Source organism: Canis lupus, chromosome 4 (genome assembly GCF_048164855.1).
Source record: "Canis lupus baileyi chromosome 4, mCanLup2.hap1, whole genome shotgun sequence".
In the NCBI taxonomy this organism is placed as follows: Eukaryota; Metazoa; Chordata; class Mammalia; order Carnivora; family Canidae; genus Canis; species Canis lupus.
The window spans coordinates 81968166-81982748 of NC_132841.1; positions in this window are offsets into that span (position 1 = coordinate 81968166).

The window sequence follows — 14583 nt, forward strand, 5'->3', positions numbered from 1 at the left end:
GCAGATGCAAAAGAGATTCTTCTAAGGTAAAATAAATAACTAAATAAGCACTCAGGTATCGTGTGTACAAATAATGCACGAGTCAATGGAGGCAACCTTGTTCATGATGATTTCTCAAACCACTAACTCCACATTGTTTTAAAGTAGGTTGAAAATGTCATCACTGCAGTGCTTTGTTATGTTTCTTTTAATCTATAGTTTTTGTCTTTTTCCCCTACACCCGCACACCTTAATGCTGAAATAAGTGGAGACTACCCTAATGAGAGCAAATAGAGGCAATTTACTGAGGACTTGCTATAGGAAAGGTCAGCCGCCATCACTGTGTTTGGTAGACATTCAAAGGCAGACAGGGGAATGGGAAAGCTTTAAAGAGAGAGAGAAAGAGAGAGAAAAAAGAGTTCAATTGTCCTCTGAGTAAAAGATATTGTCACAAGGAAGTTTAAGAGGGTTCAATAGAAGTGGGGTTACCTCTGTGTCAGGTTTGGGAGGCATATTTGACTTTCTTTTATTGGCTCTGAGTTGAAAGTGGGATAAACATGAATAGGCAGGGAGGGGAGCTGTCACTGAGCAGGGCCTGACAACTGTGGAATTCTGGACAGACTGCATCAATGTAGTTTGGCTTCCTGGGCTGGGCCCTGCAGAGGTTGTGGGTCAGATCTCTATTGTCATATATGGTCTGGTCATCGTCCACTTGTATATTCATTCTCCCATTAGGTATTTAATACACAACAGTGGCTGCCTATAGCAAAAATTCTCAAAGGAGTATAATGTTAGGAGTACAGCCTCCCTTCTGAAGAAGACATACACATGGCCAACAAGCATGTGAAAAAATGTTCCACATCATTCGGTATCAGGGAACTACAAACCGAAACCACAATGAGATCCCACCTCACACCGGTGAGAATGGCCAAAATTAACAAAACAGGAAGCAACCAATGTTGGCGAGGATGTGGAGAAAGGGGAACCCTCTTGCACTGTTGGTGGGAATGTGAACTGGTGCAGCCACTCTGGAAAACCGTGTGGAGGCTCCTCAAAGAGTTAAAAATAGATCTGCCCAAGACCCAGCAAATGCACTGCTGGGGATTTACCCCAAAGATACTGATGTAGGGAAACACTGGGACACCTACACCGCAATGTCCTTGATGTCTTGTTGAAGGAGCTTCGATGTCCTTCAACAGATGAATAGGTAAAGAAGACGTGGTCTATATACACAATGGAATACGAGTCAGCCATGAGAAATGATGAACACCCACCATTTGCTCTGACATGGATGGAACTGGAGGGTATGATGCTGAGTGAAGTAAGTCAATCAGAAAAGGATAATCATCATATGGTTTCACTCATATATGGAATATGTGAGTAACAGTGAAAGGGACCATAGGGAAAGGAGGGAAACTGAGTGGGGAAAAATTAGAGAGGAAGACAAATCCTGAGAGACTCCTAACTCTGGTAAACAAACAGAGAGTTGTGGAAGGGGAGAAGGGTGGAGGGATGGGGTAACTGGGTGACGGGCATTAAGGAGGGCATGTGATGGGATGAGCCCTGGATGTTATACTATATGGTGGCAAATTGAATTTAAATAAAATAAAACTTTAAGAAAAGGAGTACAGCCTCTCATCCTCCCATCTTCATCCCAACCAGTTTAGAAAATCACTTTCAATTTTTTTGCCTGTTTTAAATCCTAGGAAAGAATAGATTGATTTTTTTTTTTAACTGTTTGATGTAGAAAGCTTTTAGTATTCTAGATTAGGGTGTTTTTCTCTAAGATCCCAGGGATGACGCTAGGCCTTTTCTCTAATTCTCAATGTGTTTTGAAAAGAGATAACTTTATCTAAGCAGAGGGACTCTACTGCTTGAACTAAAAAGTTTAAAACTCCACTGAAAAATCCACTCATCTGCAAGTTTTTCTCCATTGAAATGATCATTTTATAGACCAAGAATCTAAAGAGGAGAGAATGTATGTAGTTTGCCTAAAGCCACACAATTTGAAATTTGAAAATTTAACTATTTCGAAATCTTTAACAATGTATCATTCAATCGGTTATGCCATAGCTATGGTAGGTACCCACAGCAAGAAGAGATGCAGAAATCCTTGAGGATTATACACACAAACCCATGTTAGCTAAAGCATTACAGTGTTATGCTGTCACCAGCAATGACATTTGTATTTTTTTATTTGTAATTTCTCTTAGATGTTACTTGCTTAATGAAATATATTGAACAATACCGTAAATGAAGCTTTATGAAATTCAGGATGGGCCTGTACCTTTTCTATTCATTTACCACATAGAATATTTTGCATTGTAAATACTCAATAAATACACGATGAAGGAGTGAATATTTGAAAAATATTATTTCATTGACATTCAACAATTCTTAATTAACACCTCCTTACTCGCAGCATAAATTGTCCATGATTTGATTTTGATAAGAGAAAGCACATAGGTTCTGGGTTAAAAAAAAATACTGATTTTGGGGGAAATTTTAATTATCTTGCTTTTCTGGATTTCATTCCTTCAGAAAATTTTACACTTTTTGAATTTTATTTTTCTTGGTTATTTGTTGTCTCTATTTAAGCTTCAAGGTAATAAATCCTTAATGTGTTCAGTTTATCATTTCTGTATCAGAGTTTTGTTTCATTTTTTGTGTTTTTTTTCCTCTAATTTTGTGTTCTCCTTTTCATTCAACATTTCAGCAGCATATCATGAATCAGACCAAATGTTAGGTGATAGAAGTACAAAGAATGACTGCAGTCCTTCACCTCATGGATAGCTTCCATTTCTATACTACAATTTCCATTTAAAACAATTTAAAAGGGCAGCCCTAGTGGCTCAACGGTTTAGCACCGTCTTCAGGCCAGGGCCTGGTCCTGGGGTCCCAGGATCGAGTCCCACGTCGGGCTCCCTGCATGGAGCCTGCTTCTCCCTCTGCCTGTGTCTCTGCCTCCCTCTCTCTGCGTCTCTCATGAATAGATAAATGGTGTCTTTAAAAAAATAAAATAAATAAAATAAAACAATTTTAAAAATACTTCTCATATACCCACAGAATTCCATGTTTCCTCATGTGCTTTTGGAGTAAACTGTGTCCTAATTGGAGCACTTATACTTGTGATTCTTCTAGTTATCATTATTATTTTTGTCTATTTATTAGCATTACAAACTTGAAGGTACAAAAGTATCTTCAACAATTACAATCATCACTTGCCTTCAGAAATTTTGGGCTACCAGGAGTTCAGCCACTCATATATTTTGAGATGAAGAGTACCTATAGTACAAATAAAGAATCTTCTAAAATATCTTATCGAAATACTTTTTTAAATTATTGTGGTGGTTTTAACACATACTCACAAATCTTTGCAATTCTTCACCCACAGGAGGGCTTTTAATTTTCCTTCTCTTTGAGAGTAGGTTGGACTTAATAAATCTCCTTTAATAAACAGTATAAGCATAAGGATACAATGATAATTTTATTGTAGAAAAACCTAGCAGACATCCTAACTAAGAGATCAAAGTTATTATCACAGGTAATGAATAATCAGTTATTGTTCAAAGTAAATATTATCTGCCTCCTAATAGGATGCAATGAGAAGTGCACTTCACTTCTCTGGCATTGTCTCCAGTATTCATAACATCATCTAATCATGAGAAAATATAAGATCTACCCAAATTGAAAGACATTATGGAACACAGCTCAGTAATACCTTCAAAAGTTTAAAAGCGTGAAAAACAAAGATACACTGAAATGTCACAGATATGAGGTTTCTAAGGAGATATAATGACTAAATACAACATGATATTCTGGAATACATCCTTGCACAGAATTAAAAAAAAGGAATATTAGTGTAAAAAATGGTGAAATATGAATAACATCCATTAGTTAATCCTATTGTATCAAAGTTAATTCCTTAGTTCCTGCCAATGCCCCATGGTGAGTCAAGATGTTAACTCTGGGGAAAGCAGAGTGAGGGATGCATGGAAATTCTGCAAATTTTTTATAACTCTTCCATGAATCTAAATTTATTTCAAAATAAGAGGGTTAATATAAAGTCTCTATCACTTAACTGAATACTGACCAATTCTGCACAGGTCTTTTTTTCTTTTAAGTCAACTTGTCTTCAACTGCCTTTTGCTCCTATGCCAATGCTAAGTTGTGGTTTTAAATTCTTTTATTTCTGTTTTAGTTGAGATATGAACATTAGGGGATATACAGAGCACTCTACCATCTGACAAAAGCAAGGATCTCTGGAGTTTGTGATGGGCTCATATTTTCTGTCTTGACATCCTATGGATGAAAGTGCACCTGTATGTCTGAAGATTGATTGGGAGTGTGGACCCAGGTAGATGACTAATAAGCAAGTGATGATATAACAATTTAACTTTTAAAAATTCTAATTCCTTATCTGATAACGGAGTAATGCTTATTTAAATTTAAGAGATACCAATTCTGCCAAAAAAACAATTTTAGAAATTAACTATATCACTAAACAAAATTGAATTAGTAAGAATTTATCAAGGATGCTGAATATAAATGAATATTGAAATCAGATTACATATATATATATACAGCAGCATAAAAGAATTAGAAAATACAATTTTATAAATTATTTAAAATAGCAACAAGAAGGAGAGCATAGAAGCAAAAATAAAATTTCCAAGAATGGGATGCTAAATGTCACACAAAGCCTCAAACATTCAATCAATCAATCAAACAAACAGCATTTTTCTTGGAACTTGACAATCTGATTCTAAAAGTCACATAAAGAGAAAGAGCAAAGACTTCCTCAAAGGTTTGGGAGTAATAACAATTAGTTGAGTGAACTTTCTCTACTAGGTATCCAGAATTATTATATAATTATAGTAATTAAGAAGTTTGGGTAACAGAGGAAATAATAAGTAAACCAAGTGTACAGTGTAAAGACCTGAGAAAGATATCTCTTTTTATAAAAACACATTGACATATGATAGATATTGCATTTAGGATAAATATGGAATGGTGAATTCTATAGTAATAAGAAAAAAAACTGATTATCAATGTATAAAAATATAATTGATAACCACACATCATGGACAAAGTTTAAATAAAAAAATAAAGACATAATATGAAGCACAAAACATTAAAAACTTAGAAGAACATATAGGACAATATTTTCATGACTTGAATAAGTAAGTATTTTTGAACATTAAGATAAAAAAGCACTAAACATACTGGAAAATGCTAAAATAGTCAAACATTCTGTATTTAAGATTTTTTTTAACCAAAAATACAATAAATGAAAAAAACATATGCACAAAATAGAAGACACTTGCTGAACATGTAGTTGAGAAAGGACTGGCATTAAAATATAGGAATATCACAAATCAGTAAGAAAAATAAATCCGATAGAAAAATGAGCAAATTACCTGAGTATTTCACAGAAGTTTCATATTTGTCCAATTAAAAATTTGTTTGGACATATGAAAACATGCTCGACCTCAATGAAGAAGAAAACAAAAACTAAAAGCATAACAGGGTAGTATTTTACATCCACTTCATGAAAACATCTAGCGACCTCATTACTGGTGAGTATTCGGAACAGAGGGAGTTATGCACAAATGGTGTGGAGATGAATTACTTTAATCCTTTTAGGAAAACTTCCCGGTACTATATTGTAGTGTTGAACATTTCATACCCTACCGTCCAACTCATCATTCCCAGATGTACATGAGCACCAGCAGATATGATAAAACTATTTACACCAGCATTGTTCAAGATAACAGTGTAATGTCATGCAGGGAAAAGAATGAAATTTTAGCTAAACGTCCCTGTAGATGGATAGTAGAAACTAATGCCGAAGAGAAAAAAAAAATAGATCACAGAAAATCACATTTAGCATAATACTTACACAACTGAGGAGAAGCCATGGCAATGAATTTACCCTGAAATAACAATCAAGTAACAAAACAAAGCTTTATTTGTGCACAAAGTCTTATGTGAGTCCAGCGATGCAAACAGATCATCTCTTCTCCTTGTAAGGACTCAGAAATCCTAGCTGTTTCCAATGTATGAATTTACCACTCAAAATGCAGTCTTCGTTATTAGCAAAAAGGGGTAAATACACACAGATAACTTATGCTCTGGTATGGAAGGGACGCATATCCTTCGAGCCACTAATCAGAAATAGTCAGGAGGGATGGATAAATGAGCCTGTTCTGGAAATAATAAATGAGCCTATCTCAACAATGTTTTAACAAGATCATCATCAACAATAATCTATTGTTTAGGGATAACTAAATAAGTGATACAATTTTAAAAATCAAAGAAAGTGTAAAAACAAGAACAGTGTGTGTAATAGGCGAGAAAGAGAACAGTGGGGATCAGGAAAGAAAAGTAGAGAGGTTCAATAATGTTTCATATTAGAATTCATGTTATTGGGTCAGGATATTTATTTTGCTATAAATAATTCTAATATAATTTACATTTAGATTTCACAGTTTCTCTTTTATGGATAAAAAGTCTTATAATAAAAATAAGGAATAGCCATAATGTGGATAATTTTAATTTTTTGAGAAATGGACTTTTCTTCATTAGAAGAAATATACAAGGACGGCACTTATGCCACATTAAGGCATGAAATGACTCTTTAGTGGAAACCTATAAATTTCTTCTGTGTTGTAAATTTTTAATATCTTTTTCTTGACTCTGTCTCTCCCTTCTTCTCCTGAGTTATTAAACATATTAAATAGCATAAAATTAAACTTTATGTTACCCCTAAGTAATGGTGAATCAGTTCTAAGATTGATTTTGATAATCTACAAAAGTTGAGATTTGAAATATTTTATTCATGCCCTAAAAATTAGCTGGACTAAAGCTACATACATAAAAATGTCCAGAAATTCAAAGCTGCAGCCATATCTGGCCTTCGGGAGAATCCAAAGAAAATTGCATTCTCAGAGTTTTGCCCATCTAAACCTTTATTTCAGAGCCCTTGAGCACAAAACCTGGCCTCATGACTTATCAATAACTTTTTTTCTAAGCAATTTACTTCCTTTCTTCTTATCCTGTAAGCTATTTACAGCTAATACTTTGGTGTAGTCAATCCCTCGTGACCTCCCGTCCCTCAGGGGAGACAGGCATTAGTCTGCTGTGGTATACTAAAGTCAGATTTTGCACAAGTATAATCTTAGGGTTTTTCCTGAGGTTTTGGAATTCACTAGAAGCTGACTTTCATAATAACTAGCCTGCAAAATGGAGGGAGTGACAAGAATGTACTTCATATTGAAGACTCTTGTCAGAACCAAAAGCATAGGACATGAGCAGAGAGGAGGTTTTTGTAAGGTTGCAATCTGACATAGAGTTTTCTTAGTCTTTGACACTAACCCTGTGGTCCCAAGTGACACCACCTGTGTGAAGGATGGAGATACTTGTTTCAGGGAAAGCAGAGATGTGCCTCTGAAAGGAAATTATTTTCTGTCCTATGAAACTCAGGATCTGCAGTGTTTTGAATAGGTCAAATAGAAATTCCTACAGTTGAATGGGGCATCATCCTTCTTGGTATCTAAGAAACATTTTGCCACAACAAAAACCAAAGAATTAATTCTGGATATTAATTCTGGATATATATATATATATATATATATATATATATATATATATACAAATTATTGGGGAATATATATATTATATATTTAGATTTGGACTAAAATATATATATATGTGTATATATATATATATACATATATATATATATGGGAATTAGTTTTAAGAAAGACATAATCATTAAAAAAAAGTATCCCTGAGACTAATTAAATACCCTTACATTATCCAGTTTCGTACAGATAAGCATGTCAAATGAATATAGCCTTTGATGACATTAAAAAAGTGACTATGCAGGCATTTGTTAAAACTACAATGGTTTAGGAATGCCTGACTGGCTCAGTTGGTTAAGCGTCTGATGCTTGTTTTCAGTTCGAGTCTTGACCTGAGGGCCATGACTTCAAGACGTGTGTTGGGACCCCTCCTGTGTGGAGCCTACTCAAAAACTAACTAACTAACTAACTAACTAACTAACTAACTAACTAACTAAATAATAAATAGTTTAAAAATCATTAAAACATATAGATAGATAAAATAGAAAATATTCTGTTTCCAGTGAAAAGGTATGTTTCACTAAGAAATTAATAGAACCCTCAAAATTAATAGAAAAACTTCTGGTTTTGAGCAAGTCACATTTTTCTTGGAGTATTACCACAAATTCATTTATTTGTTGTTGGTGCATCTGACATATTTTAAGGCCTCTGGCTATTGGACTTCCAATCAACACTTCTTTAATGCAGTAAGTACTAAAAAAAAAAAAAAAAAAAAAAAATCATCGATCCATTTGTAAATAAAAAAAAGAGTCCATGTCAGAAGAAAAGAATTAACTAGAGATAAGAAATTCAATGCCCCAATTAGATTTTATTTTGTTATATGTTATTATATTTTTCTTCATTTTTAGGAAAGAAGAATTTAAAAAAATATATTTATTTATTTATTCATGAGAGACACAGACTGAGAGAGAGAGAGAGAGGCAGAGACATTGGCCGAAGGAGAAGCAGGCTCCTCACAGGCAGCCCGATGCCGGACTCGATCCCAGATCCCAGGATCATGATCTGAGACAGAGGCAGGTGTGCAACCGCTGAGCTACCAGACATCCCTAGGAAAGAAGAAATATGAATAAAGTTTTATTCTACTTTTAATAATAAAATACAGAAAGGGAGTACATTTTGAAATGACATAATTATAGTTCATCTTTTTTGTTAATAAGAATTGTATGAAATAATTTTATTTCTTTTTTTTCTAACCAATTTTATGTATTTATTTGAGAGACAAAGAACATGAGTGGGCAAAGGGGTAGAGGAAGAGGGACAAGCAGACTCCCCACTGAGCAGGGAGCCAGACATGGGGCTCCATACCAGGACCCCAAGATCATTACCTGAGCCAAAACCAAGAGTCTGACACTTAACCAACTGAGCCACCCAAGTGCCCCTGAAATAAATTTATTTCTATTACACAATCATTGCTTACTTTTGACAAACTAACCATATATTGTTTATTATTTCTAGTATCCATTCATTAACTTTATTATCCAGAGAGTATCCATAATATTAAGAATAAGTATTAATGATACATACGTATACTTGAGTTCAAGAAAAAAATTAATAAGAAACTAGAAGTAATTTCTAACTTCTGTACCCATAAATACTTGATTTTGACTTGAAATTACAAACAATAAAATCTATCTCAAATGGCATAATGCCAGGTTGTTAGTCAATATACTGGGTTTGAGTAAAACAGCACATTCTCAAGAATAATTAGAGTTCTAACACTGGAGGCCTTCCATTAGTGATTTTTGTTCTCCAGCATCATCACAATATGTACACAAAACCACACAAACACATATAATTCTGAAAGTATATCTTCACAGGAGTTACTGTACAGGAGCCTGACTACTTTCTGATCATGTGATAAATGCCTCTGGGAAGACACTGATTTATACTAATTATAAATTTAATCATTGATTTGGGCTTGTTAGTTGGAATGCTTCCAAAAGTCATGTTTGATTTTTTTTAATCCAATTTATAACTCTTGTTCATGATTACCATTATTAAACTACACATTCATTATCAAATTTAGAATTTATTTTTCCTTTAAATCACAAAATAATTAACATGTCTATAATTTTATTAGATTCAAACTACATATTATTTTAGTCTTTGGATTTTGGTAACTGTATCATATTGAACTAAAGCTATAGGGCACTCTGTTCAATGATATTTCACAGGAGTGGATCTGGAAATTTTCTGTAAGGAATCAGTCACGCTTTTATTCTTTGAAGTCCACATGTAGTCTCTGTAGCAACTACTTAACTGCCCTTCTGGACAAAGGCAGCCATAGATAATATGCAAATGATGAGGGCTAACTGGCTGTCTTAGACAGTACAGCGTGCAACTCTGCATTTCAGGGTCCGAGGATCTTGAATTCAAGCTGCACATTGGGGGTAGAGTTTACTCTAATACTATATATGCAAAGGTGAGCATAACTGTATTCCAATAAACATTTATTTATAAAAATAAGTAGTTTGCTAGGTTTGGCCCAGAGGCTATAATTTCCTAACGTCACTAAAATTCCACAGAGATAAAGATCTTGATGTTTCATTATGCTTTAAAAAACGACCTTTGAAGTAAATATTTGCTTACAATCACTGTTATATCTTCCTCATGCATTTAATACTACTGTATTTTTAATTTAGTCCCTCAGTTATAATTTTTCTCTTGTCATACAAAAATCGAGAAGATAGTGATACCTTCATTCTGATGTATTATGAACAAGTTTTGTTTTGGGCATCCATAATTTGGCCACTCAAGAAAATTATTATTGATGTTGTATTTTAACTATCTTGAAGTAACAGATTGATAAGGAACATATAATACGATGAAATACGTACCAGAATTATCTTGATTATTTAATATCATTGGTGCATGGAAGAGGCAACTACCTACTCCATACTTTGGGAAAAGACTGGAATCTCATTCTCTGTTGGGTGAAGAGATCCATGAGCTAAAATATTGGAAGCAGAGGAATTAGATGTCTTTTGCAAACTAGATGCTGAGTCCAATCATTTGATGATTTTTAGAAAATTCTGCTTTAAAAATTTTAGGGTCACCTGAGTAGCCCAGCAGGTTGAGCCTGGGAGACCTGAGATCGATTCCTGCATCGGGCTCCCTGCATGGAGCCTGCTTCTCCCTCTGCCTGTGTCTCTGCCTCTCTCTCTCTCTATGTCTCTCATGAATAAATAAATAAAATCTTAAAAAAAACAAAAATAAAAATAAATAAAAAATTTAACCAAGAAGAGAATGAACACAAAAATCATGCCTTTAAGCATTTTCTAATTAATGGTCTCATACAGATTCTCCTCTACTATGAAATTCAAAATCAACAAGTCACATCGATGTACTGAAAGTTTTTGAACAAAATTTCATCTCTATAGAGATTAAATAGGAAAATGAAACCAATGATAAGCTGAAATTTTAGGAAAGAATAAATGTAAATGAAATGTAAACAGAGAAAAAATCTGGGAAATAGCAAAGTCAATACAAAATGAAAAAAATTAGGAACAATAATATCTTATCTATGCAAAAGTATATAACCATTGACCCCTCACACCCCAATGTAGCTCTTTCTGCCCAACAAGTCCTGTCTCTGTGCTTTAATAAAACCACCTTTTTTGCACCAAAAATGTCTCAAGAATTCTTTCTTGACTGATCACACTCAGACCCCCATCACAACAGTAATGCAGGAAAGGAAAATAAATTTGAGGAAAGAAAAGCAAAAATAAAAGTAGATGGAGAATAACAAATAACATTCAAGAAAATTAGAATTCTTGCACAAAATTTCAAACATTTGAGAAATTAAGATTCCAGAAATAAAACAGAAAATGTTGCAAAAAGAAATTTTTGATGGAAACCAAACAATAAATAAGACATGGTTTTCATGCTTAATGAAAACTTAATTGATGAAATTAAGACAAATGAATGAGGTTAATGAGTAAACTTACAAAACAAAGGCCAGCAGAGTCATGTGCACAGTCCTCTCCGTTCTCTTATACAAAAAAAAAAAAAAAAAAAAAAAAAAAGAATATAAAGAAATTTAAAAAGAAGAAAGAAGAGAAAAGAAAACAAGAAAGCAAAAGAAAAAGATCAGGCCCGGGGTATCCAAAAATAACATAGTATATTTGTGTTAAAGATACGGTCACTATTCCTGTATTGCTTTTTAAGTGTTTTTTTTTTTAATCAAAGTCATATTATTTTGAAATTTTACAACTCTGTGGACAAGGAGAAAACTCTACAAGTTTCTAGATCAGTTGGACCATATTGAAAGGATTAAAGATCAAGAATTAGGGTTGCTCCAGACTTTTTATGATAACATTAAAATCTAGAAGTCAGTTCAACAATGCCTTTAATATCATGAAAATTCTTTTCAATCTCTTATTCCATATCCAGTCAAACCATCTAGCAAGTGTTAGGGCAGAAAAAAGACATTTTTCCCCCCAGTGCAGAAGGTCGGAAAACCCACTCACTAAAAATGATGAAATTAGAAATTTGAGGCAGGACATAGAACATCCATAAGAGAAGACAAGAAAAGGAATCTCGGGATTATAAGGAAGGGATATCTCATTCTTAGCGATGTGCCAGTCCACACTGAACAAAAATTAATGGAATATCAGTAGTTTTTAAATGTCTTGAGAGAATAAATGGACATGTGTGGCATCTGTGAGGTTGGAAGAGTGCTAAATACTGAGAAAGCTAAGTAAACAAATATAGGGAAAACAACACTATGTACAGAAGGGAAAATAAATTATGAAAAAAACCAAAAAAATAAATTATGAATAAAAACATGATAGAATTACACTTAGTCATAAAATTATACTTAGTCACAAAATATTAAACAAAGAACATTGATTTAAAATGATAAAAATATTGAGAGCATGAAAGAATGCCAAGAGTTGACATATGTGCTGTATGAAAAGAAAAGGGAGCCCAATATTTATTTCCATATTGGGACGTCAATACATAATGCCTCAATTTGAAAAATGCGAAGGTTGTTATTTGGAGTTGGTACTCAGAGATGTGTTGATAAATATGCAATGATTAGATGAATGTGTTTGAAATAGTTATCACTCTATAGGAGTAGGTATGGGATTGCAAAGAAAAGTAATTTTTTCCTTAAAACAATTTGATTAAACATATAAAGCAATTTATAAAGTTATAAGAAGGAAATGGTGATGGACAGATAAATAGGAAATTCACGTTAACGAGCCTTTCATTGGATTTTTAGTCTAAGGGAATATGGAATAAATCTTCAGGTGGGAGAGCGGAGATAATTTTTTGAGTTAATTTTTCTCAGATTGTCATTAAAAATACCAAAGAAAAAATCTCCAATCTTTTTCTGACTTTTATATTATGTCATGCTTCTGTTTACATTACATTAAAAGTTCTTGAATTTGGAGTGCCTGGATAGCGCAGTTGGTTAGTGGCCAACTCTTGATTTCAGCTCAGGTCAGGATCTCGGGTTTGTAAAACCAAGTTCCTTGGGCTCTGTGTTGGGCATGCAGCCTGCTTAAGAATCTCTTTATCCTTATCCCTCTGCCCTCCCCCATCCCCTCCACCATATGCATGTGTGCTCTCTCTCTCTTTCTCAAATAAATAAATATTTTTGAAAAGGTTCTTGATTTTCATGCATCCTTTTGTTAAACTATAGACATATATTTGTCTGTGCTTACATTTCACAAAAAGAGAACAGAAAAGCTGGCGTATATAAATTTAGTATAAATACAATTGTGTAGACGAGTAGTTCCTACAGTTTTTGGCTTCATAACTTCACATTCTTAAAAGTTATTGAAGAACTAAAAGGTTCTTTAAGGTAGTAAAGTCTATCAATATTTACCATTTAGAAATTGAACCTGAGCAACTGCTAGAATATTTATACCACAGTTTGAGAAAACAATAATAAATCATTACATGTTAACATACGTATTTTATGAAACTATTTTTAACAAAATGTAAAGCTACTGTTTAAAAGTGGCTTTATTTTACATTTTTGCAAATCTCTTTAATACCTGGTTTATTAGAAGATAGCTGCATTACTATATTTGTCTCTGCTTTTAAGCTCTTGCAGTATGTGTTGTTATATATGAGAAAGCTGGGCCTCATACAGATGTATTTGTATAAGGGAATGGGATTTTAAAATGAAAGAGCATTTTAATAGTCTTCTCAGGTAACTATGAATATCCATTTTTGATATTACACCAATACTTGGCCAGGTAGTTTCTTAAGATTAATTGTAGTGTAGAATCTAAAAGCAAATCAAACAATTTTTTATTACTTGGTTACATAAAATCCAGTGGTCTATCTTGTACTTTCAAATCATCTTTTATTCATGCAGATTGTGTAATAGCATGTATTGTTCATTTGGACAATATTTGTTACCACATTGTGCAGATTTTTCAAGACTTGACACATTATGTGTATCTGAAATCATATTTTTAATTTCTCTGATGATTTTATCAGAAAGCCTGTGTCGGAAAACTGTCAAATTCACAGAGACAGATACAAGTTTTCCAAATTTACAACTTTGTCTTGAGAGATTGAATCACATGATTGGCATCAAACACTGTGAGTAGACTTTTTCTGAGTGACAGCCTTATTTCATGCATTTTTTAGAAAACTTCCAAATAAACAAAACTGTAAAACCACACACTTTTTATTAGATATCCTTTCAATTAAAAATTCTGTTCCTTGAAAAAAAAAAGTTGATAGTTGAGCTTGCAACTCATGCACTTGGCTTTTTTTGAGATGGCTGTTGTACCTCATAAAGCAGAGCTTTATGCAAATTTCTTCATTTCTTCACACAAAAGATTAAATGGCACGCATACGAAATGATGACATTAAATTAAATTAATATATATATATTTATAAAGATTGTATTGTATTTATTTATTCATGAGAGACAGAGAGAGAGACAGAGAGAGAGACAGAGAGACACAGGCAGAGGGAGAAGCAGGCCCCA